General features: G+C 38.9%; 1 non-coding gene across 1 annotated transcript; it reads left to right on the top strand.

Annotated features, from left to right (window-relative positions):
• The first annotated feature begins 404 nt into the window (after positions 1–404).
• LOC142876728 (U1 spliceosomal RNA) lies at positions 405–564 on the top strand. The gene has a single exon (XR_012923559.1). It is a non-coding gene; the product is annotated as a U1 spliceosomal RNA (small nuclear RNA).
• The last annotated feature ends 8,857 nt before the right edge of the window (positions 565–9,421 follow it).

The following is a 9,421-nucleotide window of genomic DNA, read 5'->3' as shown; positions in this document are numbered from 1 at the left end:
ACAATATTTAAATTTAAAATATATGAAAATAATAGCACAAAGGATGAAAAGGAGGACTTCGGAGTATATAGTTGTAAGTTGTGAGATCCTTAGACTATATGTGAAGCAGTTAGAAGGTAGACTGTGAATAATTAGAGATATATTTTAGCAAACCTAGGGCAGCCATTAGAAAACTATAAGAGATATAAAAAATAAGCAATAATAGAGATGAAATGAAGCCATGAAAGTACTTTATAAATGCAATAACAGAAAGTAAAAGAGGGGGGAAAGGAGCAAAGACTAGACAGAATAAACATAAAACAAATAACAAGATGGTAGATTTAAATTCAGCCATATCAATAATTACCTTAAATATTCCATTAATATGCAGAGGTTATCAGATTGATTTTTAAAAAGCAAGACCGATACTTACCTGATGGGGGAGATACCATGATTGTGAAGGTGGTTTTCCTAAGGCAAGGCTTGTCCATTGTGCTTTGGATGTGCTGACTCATGTGATGTCATGTGATGAAACTTGATTATGGAATTTTTGCTAATTGGAGACTGTATTCATGCTCTCCCCTGAGAGACAAAATTTTTTAAAAATGCAATGTCTGATTATATGCTGTCTAAAAAACAACCTCTCTATACATATAAAGGCAAAAATATGTTACAAGTGATAAACGGCATTACATAATGGTAAAAGGGTAAATTTATAAGAAGATATAAGGAGACATAAAAGACATAAATGTGTATGCAGCTAACAATAGAACTTCAAAATATATGAAGCAAAAACTGGAAGAGATAAAGGAAGAATTAGAATAATTGCCAATTATAGTTAAAAACTTCTGTGCTTCTCTTTCAGTAGTCAATAAAACAAGTAGACAAAATCAGTACGGATATATTGATAGAAGACATGAACAATATTATTAACCACCTTGACTTAATCAACATTTATAGAACATCCAACCCAATAACAGTAGAGTACACGTTATTTTCAAGTGCACATGGATCATTCACCAAGAAAGACCATACTCTCAGCTGTAAAACAAACCTCAATAAATTTAAATAGAATTAAATTATGTAAAGTGTCTTCTTTGACCACAACAGAATTAAAGTAGAAATCAATAACAAAAAGATATCTGGAAAAATCCCCAAAGATTTGGAAATTAAACAACATATTTTTAAGTAACAAGTGGGTCCAAAAATTCAAAATGGAAATTTGAAAATATTTTAAGTTTAATTATTATAAAATGAAAATATATCAACATATTAACATTTGTAAGCAAAAGCAGTGCTTAGAAGGAAATCTATAGCATTCGACAACTATATTAGAAAAGAAAAAAGCTCTCATTTTGATGACCTTAAATTATGCCCATAGTAAGTAAAAGAAGGGAAATAATAAGCATAGGAGGAAAAATCAATAAAATAGAAAAACAACAGAGAAAGTCAATGAAATCAAAGCTATGTTTTTGCTAAAATAACAAAAAAGATAAACTTTTAGCTGTACTGATTAAGATAAAAAAGAGAGAAGGCACAAATTGCCAATATTAGAAATAAAAGAGGGGTATTATCACAGACCCCATACATATTAAAAGGATAATAAAGGGATATTATGAGCAACTTTATGCAAATACATTAATTAAATAGCTTAGATGAAATAGACAAATTTCTTGAAAGACTCAAACTACCAAGATTCATTCAAGAAAAAACAGAAAACCTAGTCCTATATTTATTAAATAAATTGAATTTGTACTACATATCTTTTCATGAAGAAAACTCCAGGTCCAAATATCTTCACTGATAAATTCTACCCCAGTAAGGAAGAAATAATACAAATTCTACACAAACTCTTCCAGAAAATAGAAGAGAAAGGAACACTTCTCTGTTCTTTATCAGGCTAGATATATCCTGATAACAAATCAGACAAACATACTACAAGAAAAAAAATACAAACCAATATCCCTCCTAAACATAACTCCAAAATTGTAAAAAACTATTTGAAAATTAACTCCTTCAGTATGTTAAAATGATATATTTAATACATGATGTTGGGAAAATATGATTGAGGAATTAGTGAGATGTGGCTCATAAGACCATTATTTTATTGTATCGCCCTATATTACTATATTAAAGACAGAAACAGGAGTTTGCAGGATTTTGCCCTGTAGGAATGTGTGGATTCAGTGGTTCACTTATTAGAGGCTGCTATCATGGGAGAGCTCTCAAATCTCTGGTAGGGATGTTTTCCAGGAAGGCTTCTCGGTATCCCCCTGTGTCTTGAAAGACAAGACAAGGCAAATATGGCCCACAGGATGGGAGCTGGAGACAATGAGTGTACTTTGCCCAGAGATGCGCCCTGGTGGTTATAAACAACCTGTTTTATAGAGATGGGCTCCTTGCTTTCTCCTGTCTGTCTACCTTTAAGTCCAGCATAACTAATCAAATAAATATAGAGTCACTATACCTCTTTTGTTTTACTTTTGTTAATTGACAACTACCTTTAAAACTTAGAAGCTAGCCCCTAAAAGACCTGTTTGTTCACCTAGATAGATTAGAAGCCCCTTAAGAGGACTTTTGACCCTAACCCACTACTTGTATCCCTTAGCAACTGTATTCCCTGATATGCAAATATGTTACCCTGACAACTGGTAATTGATATCTGTGATTATAAAAACCTATATGAATCTAACCATATTGCTGGCGTTCATGGGGATACGCCAGTCTCCTGAGTACCCTGCTGTATTATATCTGATCTTTTTGTATAAAACTATAAATTATACCTTAGTCTCTGTGTATTCTTTTATTTCTCTCTATCTCCTACCAATTTCCTTATCCTCTGTGGCGACCCCTATCTTAGGGACTTGGCTCCGTGGGGAGAAGTAGCTAATCTTCTCACAGGCCTGCCTCAACTACTCTCCCCCACAATATGATGACCAAATGGGGTTTATCTTAAGAATAGAAGGTTGGTTCAACATTAGTTCAATATATTATCAGACTAAAGAAGAAAAATATATAATTATCTTAATAGCTAATGAAGAAGTATTTGGCAAAATGCAATATCCATACATGATTTTAAAAAGATAAAATGCTCAGCAATCTAAGAATAAGAGGAAATTTCTACAGTTGTAGATGTAGTGTAGATGTAGTGTAGATTTCTACAGTTGTAGATGTAGTGCATCTATAACAAACCTACAGCTATCATACTTAATAATCACATACTGAAAGCTTTCTTCCTAAAACTGAAAAAAAAAGCAAGATATCTGCTCTTGCCACTCCTAATTGATAGCTAATGTAATAAGACAAGAAAGAGAAATAAAATGATGTACAGATTGGGAAGAAAGTAATAAAATTGCTTCTACTTAAAAATGACATATTATCTACATAGAAAATTCCATAATCTATAAAAAATATTATAAAATTTTTAATTTAGTTTAGCAATATTTTAGGATACAAGGTCAATTGTATTTCTATACACTAGCAATGAATAATTGAAAATGGAATTAAAAACTAGTTTCACCTACAATAGCATCAAAAAATGAAATATTTATCTATAAATCTGATAAAATATGTGCAAAATCTCTATGTTAAAACTAGAAAACACTGATGCAATGAATTAAAGAGTGATTGCAGCTATGAATTTGGTCAGACCTGGTTCCAATCCCATCTTTCCCACTTAAATTACTTTGTGAATTTGAACAATTTCGTTAATCGCATTGTATTCCATTTGCTTGATTGTAAATGAGGCTAATAATAACTACATAGTGAGATAATGTAATACCATGTATTAATAGAGTACCTGGTGTATAACAGAGTGCCTGGTGTATAATAAAGCTCAATAAATGTTATCTCTCTTCACATTTATTAAAATACCTATAAAGTGCCTAGAAAGTCAATATTTTACTGATTTTGCCCCACATTGTTCCCACAGAGATTTTTTTTCCTAATATATATTTTTTTATTTCAGCATATTATAGAGATACAAATGTTAAGGTTACGTGTATTGCCCATGCCCCCCTCCCCTCTTGAGTCAGAACTTCAAGCGTGACCATCCCCCAAACATTGCACATGTCACTCATTATGTTTGTATTTACCCATCCCCTCCTCCTCTCGCCCACCCGCTCGACACACGATAAATGTTACTCCTATATGTCCACTTAGGTGTTGATCTGTTAATACCAATTTGCTGGTGAGTACATGTGGCGTTTGTTTTTCCATTCTTGAGATACTTCACTTAGTAGAATGGGTTCCAGCTCTATCCAGGAAAATACAAGAGGTGCTATATCACCATTGTTTCTTAAAGCTGAATAGTACTCCATGGTATACATATACCACATTTTATTAATCCACTCATGTATTGATGGGCACTTGGGTTGTTTCTACATCTTTGCAATTGTGAATTGTGCTACTATAAACATTTGAGTGCAGGTGTCTTTTTAATAGAGTGTCTTTTATTCTTTTGGGTAGATGCCCAGTAGTGGAATTGCTGGATCAAATGGTAGATCTACTTGTATCGCTTTAAGGTATCTCCATATTGCTTTTCACAGAGGCTGAACCAGTTTGCAGTCCCACCAGCAGTGTAGGAGTGTTCCTCTCTCTCCGCATCCACGCCAGCATTTATTGTTCGGGGACTTTTTGATAAAGGCCATTCTTACTGGAGATAAGTGATATCTCATTGCAGTTTTGATTTGCATTTCCCTGATGATTAGAGATGTTGAGCATTTTTTCATATGTTCACAGGGATTTTTTTTTTAAGTAAATCATATATGTCCTGCTTTTACATATGTGGCAGTCATGACAATGTGCCAATGGGTCTGCTGCTCAGGGAGCATAACTGACTTATGGCCCAGCTGTTGCCTCTTGGGCTGCTCCACCACTTTCATGCTATTATAAAAGCCACACTTCCTACAGCTACTCCCAGCCAATGATTAAATGAAAATGCCTGAGTATTCTTGGCAGCTGCGAGAGGAAGGAATAAAGAGGTGAGAGGTGCTAGAATGGATACATTATGTGAGGCCCAGAACACTCCCGAGAGGAATATATTCCCCAGGAAGGCTCATTCTCCAAAACATCAGCCTAATGTCTCTGGTGGCCTCACTAAATTCAGCAGTTGCTGTCACAGAGCTAGGTCATTAATATTCACGAGAACGGTAAGGCCCCGAAATGATGGAGACCAGGAGGTGATGTTTAACTGCTAGAAGCCCAGAGTCCACAATTACTATAAAAACTGGAAATGCCAGAAAGACAACACAGAGGCACGGACCTTCAGAAAGTTGGAGAGATGGATGATAAAGCATGGCATCTCCACCACCAAGGTGTCACTTAACGTCTACAACCAGAAAAGGGCAAGGATGGCTGAGAGCATTGCCCCAATGAAAACTCATGATCCTTTGCTTAGTTGCCACAACTGACCCAATTTTCAGATCCAAAATCCACTGATCGAAGAGATGGATTCACCAGGTCACTCAGAAGAAGTACCCTGCAACACTGCAACAAGTATACACTATGATGATTTCCCCCATCCTTCCCCAAGGGACCTACAACCATTTCCTTGGGTGACATATACTGGAGCAAGGGGAAGGCCCAGGCTATTTTTACACATAGGTTCTGAGTTGACTTTGATACCTAGAGATCCAAAGTACCTTATAGGATCAGGTAATAAATGGAGTCCTGGCTAAGGTCTGGCACAAATTGAGCCCAGAGAATCTGTGGACTCACCCCGTGGTCATTTCCCCATTTCCATATGTAATTAGGAAGGATGTATATGCTTGGCAGTTGGAGTAACTCCTATATTTGTTCCTTGGTCCATGAGGAAGTGCTACCATAATGGGGAAGGCCAAAAGGAAGCTTAGGAAACTGTCCCCCAAGAAAGGTAGTACATACCAAACAAGGATTAGTTGTCTGTATCATATCTCTTTTTTAATTGCCAGTCTTCCCCTAGAGGAACTGGACTGACTCTGGAGAATGACAACGGGGTGCTACAAGTTTAACCATGTGGTAGTCCTGATTGCAGCTGCCATTCCAGATCACAGCCAGAGCGTCTCAATAAGGCCACAGGTCCATAGTATGTAGTCATTGATTTGGTGAAAGTACCTTTTCTATCCAGACTAGAGAAGAGGATCAGGAACAGTTCACATTCACATGGGACAGACTGCAATATTCATTTACTGTTTTGCCTCGGGGCTATATTAACTCAGCCACTCTCTGCTATGATAGTGTCTGAAGTGATTTTGATCACTTGAACCCACAGAACATCATGCTCATCCATTGCATTAGTGGCATCCTTCTCATGGGCCACAAGAAGCAAGAGGTGGCTAGTATGCTGGAGGCCTTGGAAAAACACCTGTGCTTCAGAGAGGAAAAGATAAAAATTATGAAGATCAGGGACCTGCTTCTTCTGTGAGGTTTTTACGCGATCCACTAGTTAGGTTTGTGCTGGAATATCCCCTCCAAAGCAAAAGAGAAATTGTTGCATCTACTATCCCCTACCTAAGAGAAGGAAGCACAATGCCTGGCAGGCCTCTTTGGGTTTTGGTGGCAACTCAGGCCATACCTAAGAATGCCATTCCAGCCCACAAACTGGGCAGCATGGTGGTTGTCAGCTTTGCATAGTGCTCGAAGCACCAAAGGCCTGTGTGGCAGATGCAGGGTGTGATGTAAGCGTGTCACACTTGAAAGATGAGAAGGAAGAAGGGTGAGTTAGGAAGAGTGTCAAACTGCAGTGTTGATCTGTAAACGTCACAACCAGCCCAACAGGCAGCTCCAGAGCAGAGTGCCTGTTAAAGGAGTTCCACAGTTGATGAAGACGGCCAGGTCCTGGCACCCTGCCATGCTCATTCATTGGCCAGGAGCCGCCTAGGAAAAGGCTGGCCTCAGCTCAGCTGCATGAGCAACCAGAGGCTCTGCCACCAAGGCTGTCCCCTAACTGTGCCCCTCACAGCTGTCCACAAGTTTTTTCTTGAAAGGAGATCCAAAGAGTTGTCATGCCTACACTTTGGAGAGAAGTCTCTCTGCTTTGTGCCACACACAAGCTGGTGTGTGTGTGTGTGTGTGTGTGTTTGTGTGTGTGTATGTGCGTGTGTGTGTGCGCGCGCACGTGTGTGTGTGTGTGCGCGCACATACAGGAGCATGTGACAAATATTTACTTAACTCCAGGAAACCAGCATGATGACAATGATAGTTCAAAGAAGGAGAAGAAAAACTATTATATACAATCAGTGAACAAAAAGAATGCTAGAATAAGATTGCAAGTTAGATGCTCTGTAAGATAATAAAACTGTAACCTGTAGGATTTATATTTTCTACTGGACAGAAATAAATTGCAACATAATGATCTTCTATAAGTTAACATTAAATTCACAGAGTCTCACCTTAATCAACAGTAAGTAATCAAACAAAGTTCCCTTCCCCTAAAACAGTGTTTCTCAACTGGAGACAAGTTTGCCCTGCAGAGATATTTGACAATGTCTGGAGACATTTTTGATTATCACAACTAGGGGGATGAAGGGATGCTTCTAGTATCTAGAAGGTAGAAGCCAGGGATGCTGCTAAGTAATCTACACAGCACAGACTTCCACAACCACTACCCAGCCTAAAACGTCAGTAGTGCCAAGGCTGAAAATCATGCACAGGTAGCACTTTAGGTGGCTTATTAGACGATGCTCTAGTATGACTTTGAATGGGTATAGGGAGAAGAAGATCTTTAATGTCTCTTGACCACTTTCACTTAAGAGGAAAATTGGGATAATGATAGCAGCAACTTCATGTAGTTTGGGGTAAAATGAAATAAAACAATTGTGGTGGCGAATATTTTTACGAAGATGGCCACACAAACACATATCCCACCCCACACGCTGGTCTTCCAACGAGACACTGACATCCCTGCGCTGAGCGGTGGGGACCGTGTTCCCTGCCCTGGAGCCTGGGTGGGCCTTCGCAAATGCCTCCACCAATAGACACAGAGAACGTGACGCTTCGTGACTTCTGAGGCTGGGTCATAAAGAGCAATGCAGCTTCCTCCCGGCTCCCTTTCTTGGGACGCCACCTTGGCTGTCCCGAGCCAACATGGAGCAAGTCTGGTTATGTTAGGGAAACCCTAGAGAGGAGTGACATAGAGACAGGAGAGGCGGGATGTTCCCATGCCAGCCTGTCCAGTCTTACCAGCTCAGGCACCAGACAGCGAGCAAACAAGGCTTTGAAATGACCCCGGGCACCACCACCTGCAACCTCCTGTGAAAGAAAACTCCAGCCGGAGCCCCCCAACCCACATGCTCCCGAATCACCTGCCCACAGACACCATGGGAGACAATAAATGATGGTGGTTGTTTTACCGCCTTATGTTTTAAGATAATTTGTTTTATAGCAACAGACAATAGATCAGTAATACACACTCAGTCCTTAGCACAATACTTGGAAAGTACATTAATTGGTCATTTTGGGGGAGCAGTTTTAGTATTTTGTCATTTTAGTATTTTTAAGTAGTATTTAATGAGTATTTGTTCTGTGCTTCCGTGTATTGAAGGGCAGACTGCATTGACAGAGAGGCCTCACACATGAAGGTGTAGTTTTCTAATCAAAGCACCATGTGGCGCCAGTCCCTAATTTTTCCCTGTCCCTTTCAGAAGGTGAACTTGGCAACATGGAAAAAAGGCTTCAGAACTGGGACTCCAGCATATATAAGGACGCTGTGTTAGAGAATGCCCCATAAACAAATTCTAAAACACAAGAAAGCTCATTTTGATGAATAACTCTGCCCCAGGCAGGATGTGCAGACAAAAGACAAGAAAATCCTATTGTTTTTTTCATTTTAAATGCAACAGAGCAGGTTATATTTTCCTTAATCCCTGAAAAGGAGAAGAGATCTGCAAGCCTATGATTTCTAAACAATGCTGTGCCTAATCTCTGCTATTATCTATTAATAGAAACACGGTGTAAGCAGTCTCCGGGTTGCAGTTCATTTCTGACAGTAAGAAGATATTTCTGAATGCTGACTTATGAGACTCAGATAACTAACATTTGTACCACCATTCTAGCTTAAAGCTTTTTTTGTTGTTGTTTATTTTGTATACACAGGATGAATGGTTTAGTAACTGTGAAATGGGCTGTGATTCCAATTGCAGGAAATCTGGAAACCAAACTCCTTAAAATGAATTGCTTGAACCAAATGCATTGTATCTCCCCCTTTTCTGACAAATACAAAGCAGGCTTTACCCACAGTCATTCACAGTAACCTGAGAAGGCTAATTGCCTGCGCTTGTGGTGATCTGCCAGTATGTGTGTAACTCTTGAAGGCTGCTTCCCTGAGATGGCTCCAGGGTGGTTGGGGCTTGAATAGAGCAGGGGTCTTGAGAATAAAGGTTTTGTGGTCAGCTTGCCTGACTAGAGGGTCAAGATTTTGCTGCCTGGAAGACTATAAATCAAGGGGAGAAAAGCGTGGGAGCAG

This window comes from Microcebus murinus, chromosome 15, assembly GCF_040939455.1.
Source record: "Microcebus murinus isolate Inina chromosome 15, M.murinus_Inina_mat1.0, whole genome shotgun sequence".
Lineage (NCBI taxonomy): Eukaryota > Metazoa > Chordata > Mammalia > Primates > Cheirogaleidae > Microcebus > Microcebus murinus.
This window is presented reverse-complemented; position numbering and strand designations above follow the sequence as displayed.